The following is a 13,060-nucleotide window of genomic DNA, read 5'->3' on the forward strand; positions in this document are numbered from 1 at the left end:
CTCTTTCTTTCTTTCTTTCTGCCTTTCTTTTGAGATTGTTTCTTAGGAGAACACTGAATGATTAAGGGAGGTGAAGCAAGAGGTATTGAAGAGGTATTGCTAATCGTTGCCTGTCAAGTTTTAGGAAAAGACGAGAAGGTTAGATACAAACTTGAGTAAAGACTCTGAGGAACTTCTTAATCTTTCAGAGTCTGATGATTCTGGTTCTTTTCAAAACTTATTTTGTGTGTGTGTGTGTGTGTGTGTAAGGTCATGGTTAGCCTTCTAGGAATAGACCAAGTGTCATCTAGCTGTAAGTGAGTACTTCCTAATTTTTATATTATTGTAAAAGTCTTTAAAAGAAGAAATAATTACTACATAATTATAGAAAATAGACTTGAAATATGAAATATGTGCATCCCATTTGGATTAAAATATAGCAGCTGTATATCCTGATAACCATAGTTATCTCTGATTAGAGATGATGGGTAACAAGGACAACTGTTATATGGAACAGAGGACAAACAGATTGCTACTGAATGAAGGAAAAGGCCAGAGACAGTAACTGACTACTTTGTATAAGAAATACACACTTCCTGGGCACCTGGGTGGCTCAGTGGGTTAAGGCCTCTGCCTTTGGCTCAGGGAGATCCCGGGGTCCTGGGATCAAGCCCTGCATCTGGCTTTCTGCTCAGCATAGAGCCTGCTTCTCCCTGCCCCTCTCTCTGCCTGCTTGTGATCTCTGTCTGTCAAGTGAATAAATAAAATCTTTTTTTTTTTTAAGATTTTATTTATTTGACAGAGAGAGATCACAAGTAGGCAGAGAGGCAGGCAGAGAGAGAGAGAGAGGAGGAAGCAGGCTCCCTGCTGAGCAGAGAGCCCAATGTGGGACTCGATCCCAGGACCCTGAGATCACGACCTGAGCCGAAGGCAGCGGCTTAACCCACTGAGCCACCCAGGCACCCTGAATAAATAAAATCTTAAAAAAAAAAAGAAAAGAAAAGAAAAAGGAAATAGCATACTTCTTGGCCTGGCATACAGTTTAATTCAGAAACAGGTTTTGAGGGCCTAAAAAGTGTTGGGACTATGCTGGGACTAGGCCCTGAAAGTGTTGGGACTATATATAAAGATTGAGATATAGTCTATCAAGAAGCTTTTAGTGCATTTGGGAAAAATACATACATGACCACCAACCACAGCTTGACAATAACTGATTGATATATTGGTAAGCTAAGCTAATTTTTTCTAAGAAGTCATCCCCCAGGAGAAGCTGCTGTTAAGAATACTTACACATTTGTCAGAGAAATAAAGGAAGGGCCTTCCATTGACAAAGAGAAAAGGATGACAAAGGTGACAAAGGATGACAAAGCCTTGGCTACAGGAGAGTATATATGACATTGAGAGATGCTGACTCATTTCATTTGGCTAGAACATAGGGTGCAAATTGCAGGGAGAATGAGAGGCTGGTGTGGTTTATTGGAGCCAGATTGTGAAGGACCTACCTAAGATGTTTTGGATGCTATCCTCTAGATGATAGCAACATTTTATTATGAATAATTTTTTTTTAAAGATTTTATTTATTTATTTGACAGACAGAGATCACAAGTAGGCAGAGAGGCAGGCAGAGAGAGAGAGGAGGAAGCAGGCTCCCCGCTGAGCAGAGAGCCCGACGTGGGACTCGATCCCAGGACCCCAAGATCATGACCCGAGCCGAAGGCAGCAGCTCAACCCACTGAGCCACCCAGGCGCCCCGATTATGAATAATTTTTAAACATACAGCAAAGTTGAAATAATTCTATAATGAGTGCTTAAGTAACTAACCATCCAGATTATGCTATTAATGTTTACTGTACTTGTTTGATCACCTATGTAGTACCATGAGAGATGGTAAGAATGTGATGAGAGCCTGAATGATGAGAGATATTGATTAATTCAGGAGATAATCCAGAAATGGAATCAGTGGATCAGTTGACCAAATGAATGTAGGGAGGGGAGGAGTGGAGGGCAAAGGCAGGATTGGGGGAGTGTAAAAAGCGAAAAATGACCACAAAAGACCCCCAATCGCCAAAGCAATCTTGAAAAAGAAAAGTAGAGCTGGAGGCATCACGATTCTGGACGTCAAGTTATATTACAAAGCTGCAGTAACCAAAACAGTATAGTACTGGCAGAAAAATAGACACACAGATCTTTGGAGCAGAATAGAAAAATACAGAAATAAACCCACAATAATATGGGTAATTAATCTTCAACACAGCAGGAAAGAATATCCAGTAAGAAAAAGACAGTCTCTTCAACAAATGAGATCGGGAAAACTGTACAGCTACATGCAAAAGAGAGAAACTGGATGACTTTCTTGCATTATACACCAAAATAAACTCAAAATGGATTAAGGTTCTAAACTTGAGAACTGAAACCATAAAAGTCCTAGAAGGGAACATAGGCAATAACTTTTTTGATATCACCTGCAGCAATTTTTTCTAAATAGGTCCCCTGAGGCAAGGGAAACAAAAGTAAAAATAAATTATTTAGACTACATCAAAATAAAAATCTGCACCATGAAGGCAACAATTAGCAAAACTGAAAGACATCCTACAGTATGGGAGAAGACATTTGCAAATGACATATCCAATAAAGGTTTAGTGTCAAAAATATATAAATAATTTATACAACGAAACACCCCAAAATAATCCAATTAAAAATGGGCAGAAGATACGAACAGACATTTCTCCAAAGACTTACAGATGGCCAACAGACACATGAAAAGATGCTCTTCATCATTTGTCATCAAGGAAATGCAAATCAAAGCTACAATGAGCTACCACCACACACCTGTCAGAATGGCCAAAATCAACACGAGAAACAATAGATATTGGCAGAGATGTGGAGAAAGGGAAACCCTCTTACACTGTTGGTGGGAATGCATGTCATTATTCATGCCCTGCACCCCTCCCATGGCTTGAGAGAATGGAGCCCACAAAAATTTCATTTTGAGGTCTTATGTGGTGCCTCTCATATAGTAATTATTCTGTCAGAGTCTATTTGTGGCTAAATAAAATATACAAAATACAGAGGAAATTAGTGCTGTTTTTAAATGAAAGTTTTCTATTAAAAGTACTTATCTGTTCAAACAAAACATGAATGCAGGGGTGCCTGGGTGGCTCAGTGGGTTAAAGCCTCTGCCTTCAGCTCAGGTCATGATCTCAGGGTCCTGGGATTGAGCCCCGCATCGGGCTCTCTGCTCAGCGGGGAGCCTGCTTCCCCCTCTCTCTCTGCCTGCCTCTCTGTGTACTTCTGATCTCTCTCTCTCTGTCAAATCAATAAATAAAATCTTTAAAAAAAAAGCATGAATGCAAATAGACTCAAACCAATCTTCTATTTGAGAATAAGGAGAATGTATTTTCAGTTTTTGTTTTTATTTGAGCTGTTTGCTTTTGGATTTCATTGAGTAAACTGAGGAAGGTAATATTTTGGTGATTCCTCTTCTAACTGCATATGGTGTATAACATGAGATCTTGGAAATACCACTTTTCTTGAGCAGCTTCTGGTCTCATAATTTAAAGTCAGGCTTGGATTTCTTAGCTAGATCAGTGCATACCTTTGTCCTTTGCACTTCCTTACTGGTTTGATGTAATTTTTCTTTTGCTTATTCTGACTTACTGTTGGCATAGTCCCACTGGTTTTGTTACTTCATTTGTGAGTCCTTTTTGGACTTTAATCAAATGTGATGTTGTGTCTGATCCTTCTCTCCTTTGAATTATGTAACACATTCAGCTATGTGGTCCTCTGTTTTCCCTATGAGTTTAGAGTAGAGATACCTCAGATTCCTCCCACATTCTTTTCTGCATCATGTCGCTCACAACTCCCACATATAGTTAAGTCATATAGAAGTGTTTGTGTTTGTGTGTGTGTGTTTGAGAGAAAGAAAGAATGTGTCTACAAGTCAGGGTGAGTCATACTGAGGGACACAGGCCAGCCATGAGCACAGGCAGTTACAGGAGCGTGGAGATACCTAGAAAAGGCCTGATCATTTGGGTAAAATGGCCACTTTCCTCTTCCATATCAATCCTACCTGCATTCAATTTTAGTTTGTATTTTAGCTGGCTGTCCTACCTCTTGAGCAGAACACCAGAATCCGGGGCACCTGGATGGCTCAGTGGGTTAAGCTGCTGCCTTCGGCTCAGGTCATGATCCCAGGGTCGTGGGATTGAGTCCCGCATCGGGCTCTTTGCTCAGCAGGGAGCCTGCTTCCTCCTCTCTCTCTCTCTGCCTGCCTCTATGCCTACTTGTGATCTCTGTCTGTCAAATAAATAAATAAAATCTTAAAAAAAAAAAAAATGAACACCAGAATCCTTGCGAGTTTAGAGGGCTCTGTAAGAGTTTTATGAACTCACAATACTTGTTTAAGAGCCCTTGATTAATCATAATTACTGTTTTACAATGAATCTCTCTCTCTCTTTCTCTCTCTTTTTTTATGGAGAAGGCAAACCCTACTTGGATTTTCAGAGTCTCTTCAATACCATGAAGAGTGACTTATTTTAATTTTGTATGTTAATGTCGTGGTAGTACATTAATGATCATCACTCAGAGAGACAGCAGCCCTGGTGGCCACTTATACATAAAGTCCTAAATGTATTCTTTTAAATGATTTGCAGTTTGGGAGAGGAGGAGAGACCTAAGAATCAGATCTGGCTCTGTATAATAGAAGAGCATTATGCTATCAAGAATAGTTCTCATCATTTTCCATAGTAACATCATGGTATACAATTAAAATGGCAATATTTCCATGGTGTGACAAAATTGTATTGTCATGACCACCATATAGGGAGAAAACTAACACTTAGTATCCTTGTAATAATAATGAAATATTGGGGCATCTGGGTGACTGTGTCCATTAAGCATCTGCCTTTGGCTCAGGTCATGATCCCAGGGTCCTGGGGTGGAGTCCCACATAGGCCTCCCTGCTCAACAGGGAGCCTGCTTTTCTCCCTCTCTCCCTCTCCCCCTGTTTGTGCTTTCTCTCTCTCTCTCTCTTACTCCTTCTCTCAAATGAATAAATAAATAAAATCTTTTACAAAATACTGAAATACTGGGGCACCTGGGTGGCTCAGTGGGTTAAGCGGCTGCCTTCCGCTCAGGTCAGAATCCCAGGGTCCTGGGATCGAGTCGCATCAGGCTCCCAGCTCTGAGGAGAGCCTGCTTCTTTCTCTCCCTCTGCTTGCTGCTTTGTCTCTTTGTGTTCTCTCTCTGTCTGTATCTCTCTGTTAAATAAATAAAATCTTTTAAAAAAAAACCACTGAAATACTTAGAGCAAGCATTAGAATTTTTTTTTTTTTTTTTTTTTTTAAAGAATAAACAACTATTATGATGTCATCCAAATGGAAAGTCTTGCAAAGGGCAGAAAACACTTTTGGTGGAATGTACGGGGAATGCTGATGGTATTCATTAAGTATGAAATAATAAGAGGAGCAAAATTCCCATCTCCGTCCCCTCCCCTACGAAATATCTTCTTGTGTTTTCATCGCTCCTTTTGAAGTCAATATATGATCTTTGCTTTAATCAATTTTTAAAGCTTCCTTTGAAGTCAGTGGGAGCTCGTGCCTGGAAGAGAGGAAAGTGGCCGAGGATTGGGTGCCTGCTGGGGAAGAGGGACCTGCCTAATCATTAGCAGAAAAGAGTATTTATTGATTGTCGTCCTCTACATGGTTTGTTAGGCTCCATAGCAATGTGATTTTTAAAATGGTTAGATTCATTTTCTAGTATTATAAAGATATTAAGATGACCCAGACCAGTTACTTTTTTTAAAGACGGTGTTTTCATTTAACACAATTGGAGAAAATTGAATATTTATAAATGGAAGTAATTCTTTTATCTTGATACTCTCACAAATGCTGTTTTACCTAAGTGAATTTTACAGATAACGAAAGTAATAATTATCTAATAGAGTAATTCCTTCAAGGACAATTGAAGAGTGAAGGATTATTTTCTCCTTTATGAAATTACTTCAGACTGCTTAGCTTTTTTTTTTTTTTTTTTTTGTCTCCTGTCATTAAAGACTTTCTTTGGGAAGTAATTGATTAGTCATTCTTCCTGTCTCTTCCTGGCTGCTGCTCATTGTCCTCTGTGATGCTTTCTTATTTTACACAACTGTTACTTGTGGAAGGTTGGGAAGGCCTGAGGTAGCTCTATGCCTTTCCTATGGGGTAAAACACAAAGACTGCCCCCTTTTTCATGTCCTGTTCCCTATCCTCATCTTGTCTTGTTCCTTACATCCTGTGTCTCCTCTTCTCAGCCGGCTTCTTTTCTCTACCCCTGTCTCCACCCCTCACCCCCTGCCACCCCCCCCCCTGACAAGCCCTCCCCCCCCAGGAGCAGAGCCCCCCCCCCCCCACCCCCCGCCTGCCTTGCTGACTTGGGTGCAGGCTTGGGCTCTGCATCTCTGATTGCATCTCGACCTGGATGCCTCTCTGGGCCTCCGGCTCAACACTTAAAAGCTGAGCTTAGCAGCTCCCACCAAGTTTTTTATTTTTAATCTCTGTGAGTGGCATCACCAGCCTGTATCTAGTCTGAAAATCTGTGAATTGCCCTTGACAGTGTCTCCTCCTTGTCACTCCACCTTTAATCATTTAACAAATCCTGTCCTGTCCACCTTGGAAATCCATGATTTGCCTATCTTCTTCACTCCCCTCTGCCACCCTCTGGTCTAGTCCTTATGACATCTTGCTGAGGACTACAGCTGCCTCCTTTCTAGTCGCTTCCTTGTACAAACTTCTCTTCACACTGTTGCAAGTTATCTTCCTAGAATTTGACAGACTTAAGAACCTCCCCCTCAGTTTGCCTCAGCTGAGCATCTAAAGCCTTTTATAATCTGAACTGCCTCTCCAGCAACTTTTCTCTGCAGTAAATCCATTGTTTCCTGCCACTGAAAATGCTGCTTGATTTGCTTGGCAAATGCCTATGTGTCCCTCCAGATTAGGCGAAGTGTCTTTTCGGTGAAGCCTTCCTTACTGTCTTCGGGCAACCTCACCTGCTCCTTGTCTGGGTCCCACTCTCTCCTCTTTGCTCATTAACAGTGCTTGGAGGGATAACCTGCAATTATCTCTTTATGTGTGTCTCCTGCACCAGAATGAAGAGTGTAGTTTGTAGTTTATTTCTCTCCCCATCCCCATGTCTACCTGACCTTGCGTGCAGATCAATAGAACATCTGGTGAAGGAAGGATGATTTTGAGAGCTCTTTTTCACTTACATTTGGGCTTGAAGTTGTTTTATGTTATTGAAAATGCTGGTTCAGACATTAAGATAATAAAACATTTTAACAGAATATCCCTTCAGGAGGCATATAGTTAGAAAAGGTACAAAATTTTTTTATCACTTTAAAGGGAAAACAATGCCTGCCAACTGAGAATGATCTAGCAGAAGGACAAAGTTCTGGTCCTTAGCAATGTCCTCAAACCCTTGCATCACCTCCAGAATCATCTGCTGCTAGAGTCCTTGTTACATAAGAAAAGTGACTCCTGATCATTAAAACTACTTTTGGGGCGTCCAGAGAGCAGACATCCGTGTCAAATCTTCCACTTCTCAAGATTTCTGGGAGGATCTCAGTTAAGAGCCTCTTAAGAAAGAGTTTTTCTTAGTGTTTTTGGCAGGACCTATAAATCAAAACAACAAATCCCTGAAGTTTTAGTTTAAAAAATGGTAATAGTGGAGAAACATACAGCCGAAGTTCCTAATCTATGATAGGAGTGAGAAACCTTTTTTCTTTTAAAGAAATGTAGAAAATGTCAAGGGGGTGCCCTTCCTTACAAAGAGAAACTTGGTTTTAATTTTAGTGGTTTTCTGGGCAATGGTAAAGATAGGAAATTACCCATTTAATTAATTTAAAAATTGAGTGAAAGCGTCTGACTGTATTCAACAAATATATAAGAGTATGCCTTAATTCCACTGGTTGGACAATTAAAGGAGGAGAACAAAAATAAGACAGTTCTGGAGGCAGAGCAATGGGGGAAGAAAGAGGCAGAGCACAGTTTGTTTTAGAGGGAAGGCAGGGGACATAGAGCTTCATTGTCCCTCCCTCCTTTCTAGCTTACCTCATCTGGCCCAAACCATCCTCCCATGGCATGTCTACCCAAGGTACTTCAAGTTCTTCTCTCAGTTTTTAATCAGTCTCTGTCCCTAGACTCTGCCCCAGAGCCTTGCTTTTGCAGGGCCCAGATTCCCGTGAGCTGTGGAGTCTCATCTCCATTTTCCCAGATGGATGAAGCTTGTACCTGCTCATCTGCAGCTCACTGGGGTCCTAACCAACCTTTGGTTTTAATCCTCGGAACCTTAGTGTCTTTGTGTATGTGAAAACAGGATTAGTAAGATATACCCCACAAGGCTGGAAGTCACCCAGCAGGTCCTCAACAAACATTTATTTCCTTTCTCTCTGCTTTTTTCCCGTTCCAGTTGCCTCACTTTCCTCTCTGCTGATACCAACGCCCTCGAAACCTCTCACGAACTAAGTCATTGGCTGGGAATTTGCCTCTGCAATTCTGTCTGGAATCTACCCTTGTGTCTGAGAGTGGGAGGCTCAGGGAGGCTTTGAGGTGAGGACAGCTTTGTACCAGCTGCAGAGTCAGACATCAAGACTCAGGTCCTAGTTCCATCGTGTCCTTGCTGTGAGAACTTTGGACAGGTTGCATTTTCCCTTGGTGGCCTTGTTTCCTCATTGGTAATTTGGGAATAATAATTATTTTGACTTCCAGGATTGAAGGAAGAATTCAATGAATTACTTCATGAAAAGTGGTTAGTGTAACATCTAGCACATTGTTAGTGCTCAGTAAGTGTTATAGATACCCCAATTTAGAAAATTTGCTGACCAATGGCATGGTGTGCTCAGTGTCCAGTTTCATCTTCTCATGTCAGAAAGAAAGCATGGCAGGATTCAAGTGCTGGTTTCAGAGGAGTGTCCAGAGCAGGCCCTGGAGAGATGCTTGCTGGAGTTCACTGCCTATGATGGAGGGGGAGGGTGGAGGGGTACACTGGCTTTGCTTTGCATGGGAGGGGGTGACCCCAACAGGGAAGGATGCAGTGACTTGGGTGTGGCTCCCTGGGAAGGGAGTGGTGGGGGCAGCCAGGATGAGGAGTCCACAGGCTGCTGCTGCCATCACCTGAATGCTCTTGGTATCTGCCCTGGCCTCACCCTCTTGCCACCAGCTCAGAAATCACCTCATGGCCCAGAGCCCTGCAGCCCCTGCTTAAAGAAATACTGCCTTAGAAAGATCATGTGCCATTCTGAGATAGAACTTTTTTTTTTTTTTTAAAGGTTTTATTTATTTATTTGACAGAGAGAGAGATCACAAGTAGGCAGAGAGGCAGGCAGAGAGAGAGAGAGGAGAGGAAGCAGGCTCCCTGCTGAGCAGAGAGCCCGATGGGGGACTCTCAGGACCCTGAGATCATGACCTGAGCCGAAGGCAGTAGCTCAACCCACTGAGCCACCCAGGCGCCCCCCTGAGATAGAATTTTGAGATTCTACACAGGAGAGTGGGGTTTTACTTTTTTTTTTTTTTTTCTCTCAGTGAAGAGTTGAGAGAGAAGCTGAGGAGAAAACTACTTACAAGCATCAGAAAAATATTTAGGTGTGCAGAAAAAAGAATTGTCCTGAACCAACTTTAAAAGGATAGCTATTCTTAAAGTCTTTGTCAAAAATATCATTATCGAGGATTCTGGCCATAGGATTGGAATGCTTTTTAATAGGAAACCAGAGTTTATGTGTCTGAGTGTGTCAGTGTACATCAAGGTACTACGTCATTTCTTATTCTAGTCTGAAAAAAATGAATGATTTATCTTCCAAGGGCTTGTATCATTCTAGAATAACTGTAGTTTCTGAAACCTGTCATTTATCACATATTCTGAGGCAGCGACAGACTATCTGAATTTGGCAAGTCCCAGAAAATCCAGTATGCCTGCCTGGTGACAGCAGAGTGGAGTTACATCATGTGTAATTTAACGTATGTAAATTCAACCCGGAACATTTGGAAAGAAATTTAAATATTGTGACTCATTCTACATTCCAATTCACTCAATAAGCATCGGCCTGCTTGGAGAGCTCTCTTGAGATGGGAGACACGCTTTCCTTTTCCTCAGTTGATCTCAGCTCCCTCATTCCCCCCAGGGTGGAGCAGCTCCCTGAGCTAAGGGCGATTCTGGGTTTAACCACCACTCCTGAATGCAAGTCAACTTTTCATCCCTTTTCAACCCAAGAAAAAGTTAACTCTTCCAACCGTGGAGAAAAGCAATGTTATTGTGTGGCCAAGTACCGGTCCCTATGTGGTGTCTTCCTAGTGGGTTTTCAAGAATGGTGTACAAAATGAGTATCTTTTGCCATATGTGCTACCTTGAGAATTCGAGCCCTGTTGAAATGCAGCTATTTGCCTCCAAACAGTTGCCTGTCTCATTTGCCATTCCACACTTCTCCCCCACCTCTTGTTCTCTTCCTTTACCATTGTGCATATAAGGGACCAGCAGTAGGTTCTAGAAGGGCTAGTTCCTGACCAGCAAGCAGCCACCAGTACTGTGTTCAGTGCTGGAATTAGGAGCATCTGAGGCACAGCAGGCACCCTGCAAACTCAAGGCTTAGGTTTGGGGATATGCTACCAAGGAGGAAAATCCCTTAATTTGTGACACCAGACTCTAGCCCAAGAGGAATCTAGTCATTGTATTCATTCTTGCTAGAATAAAGAGAGGAGGACTTTCTTTCTAGACTATGTTAATTCTCACGGTAGCATAGCAGTAGATAGAATCTCTCCGTGTAGATTCTGTGTCTTGCATTGCCCTCATCTGTAGAGTATTTAGGATATTTTTTTTTTTAAGATTTTATTTATTTATGTGTCAGAGTGAGCACAGGCAGACAGAGTGGTAGGCAGAGGCAGATGGAGAAGCAGGCTCCCGCTGAGCAAGGAGCCAGATGTGGGGCTCGATCCCAGGACACTGGGATCATGACCTGAGCTGAAGGCAGTGGCTTAACCAACTGAGCCACCCAGGCATCCCTATTTAGTATATTTTTAAGACCACCAGACAAATGCTCATGGCAGGATGAGAAGGAAGACTGAGAAGTTCTAAGGTTGTCACCTCATGTTTTGTCATTGTTGCTTAGTGATATAGGGAGGAGAGAAGCAAGGGGTAGCTGCTTATGGCTACCTACAAGAAGTCAAAGAATCATAGAATTTTCGTAATGGAGGAAGAGAATCTCAACCCCACTGCTGGAATTTTAGAGGGGTGAAATGATTTGTTTGAGGTCAAAATGTGTGGCAGAACTAGGAGCAGAACCTCTGTTTCCTGGCCCCAGGCTGGTGTTCCTTATGCTGTTACAATACCTCTGATGAACTGGCTAGATAGGAACGGGTTTAGCCCATTTTGTGGTTGTATAGCCCCACCCTTTAAAGAGCTCCCTGAAAAGGGGAGAACAAAGTTCACATTATTCTTACTTGTTTGGGTTTTAGGGTGCATGATTGTCACTGGCAAAGTGCTACATGGGCCTAAAACTCTGAAAACGTTGCTTCTATATGAGGGGTTGGGGATGGATGAGAATGGATGGGTTAGGATGGGTGAAGGGGTATGGTTTATGCTAATAATGAAAGTCACGATTGCAAAAATGGATTCCACTTACAGTAATGGATGGTTATGGAATTAATGGGGTTTTATGAATATTTCATGCTGTGATTTATTTGGCATTAGGCAAGGAGTAAGTTTGAAATGAGAAATAGCTTTGGATTACTTTCTTGGAACTTCACTTGTCATGGGTCTCCCTAGGATTTAATCTTTGATAAGAAATCCCCTGTATCCTCCTGATACCCTGGAAAGAAGGTGGGCCCTAAGAAGCTGCAAGGCAAAAGCAGCCATTATACAGATCGAAGACGTTTATTTAAATGTTCACTCTGATTCAAGCTTCAAAGTCCAGGAGGTCAGGTCATATGATCATAGAAGGAAAGGAATTCTTCTTGACCTTTATCTTTTTTTTTTTTTTTAAAGATTTAATTTATTTATTTGACAGAGAGAGATCACAAGTAGGCAGAAAGGCAGGCAGAGAGAGAGAGGAGGAAGCAGGCTCCCTGCTGAGCAGAGAGCCCGATGCGGGGCTCCATCCCAGGACACCGAGACCATGACCTGAGCCAAAGGCAGCGGCTTAATCCACTGAGCCACCCAGGTGCCCCTTGACCTTTATCTTTTGATGGCATAGTTTGAATGGAACTTCTGTTTCACTAAGATGATTATTATTCATTTACCTGCTACTAGTGGCCTCTGTCTTGTTAAATGTTGCCATTTGTTGCAGTACGGTATATGCCACACCCAGCAGAGAGTAAACCTTGCTTAGTATCAGTGTGTAAAGGGTTGCTTCTTTGTGCTGTGGGTCTAGGATCTACAGTTGTTTTCTGGGACCAATTCTACCCAGACATCTTTCCTCAGTGATTCATGAGGAAAGGCTCTTTACCGAGAACTTTGTGAAAGCAGCTAAGGGGTCAAGTGCAAAGGACTTCAGATTGCTAAGTCTTAATTTAAAGGAAAATGACAAATAACATGAGACGTCATTCTCACGTTCGATTTCCACTGCCTCCTGATTAGGAAGTTGGCACAACTCCTTGACGCAAGTATCTCTGCTCTTGACTTAGTCAGAGCTTTCTCTCTGATGTCTTGTTCTTGGGTCTATAGCTTTTCTTTCTCTGCAATGGAGAATTTATTTCCATATATATGCATGTATATATATATGAATTTATTTCCATATATATTTATTATATTTATGCATGTATATATATATGTGTATATACACATATATATATACATGCATATACACACACATACATGCTTTATATATATGTATGTATATATATACATGCATATATACACATGTATATATTATATATATATACACACACACACACACACATGCATATATACACACACACATACATGCTTTAGGTATTTCTGTTCCTTCAGGTTTCTGCACAAATACATGAGAAGTCTTGCTTATTAAGAGGTTTACTTTCTTCCAAAGCATGTTCTTTGGAACCAGTTTCTCTCTGACCTTTGAGCAGTTGAGACAGCAATT

At 41.7% G+C, this 13,060-nt stretch overlaps 1 protein-coding gene across 2 annotated transcripts in view; it reads left to right on the top strand.

Annotated features, from left to right (window-relative positions):
* The window catches only part of AKAP6 (A-kinase anchoring protein 6), a 461,709-nt gene that overhangs the window by 36,735 nt on the left and 411,914 nt on the right, over nt 1-13,060 (top strand). Inside the window, exon 2 of one of the 2 annotated variants that reach the window (XM_059373059.1) lies at nt 8,422-8,561. The exons of the other annotated variant lie outside the window; for it this stretch is intronic. The gene's annotated coding sequence lies outside the window, so the exon portion shown is untranslated. The remainder of the gene's footprint in view (nt 1-8,421; nt 8,562-13,060) is intronic. 2 annotated transcript variants of the gene reach the window in all.

The sequence above is a fragment of the Mustela nigripes genome, chromosome 13 (genome assembly GCF_022355385.1).
Source record: "Mustela nigripes isolate SB6536 chromosome 13, MUSNIG.SB6536, whole genome shotgun sequence".
Taxonomy (NCBI): domain Eukaryota; kingdom Metazoa; phylum Chordata; class Mammalia; order Carnivora; family Mustelidae; genus Mustela; species Mustela nigripes.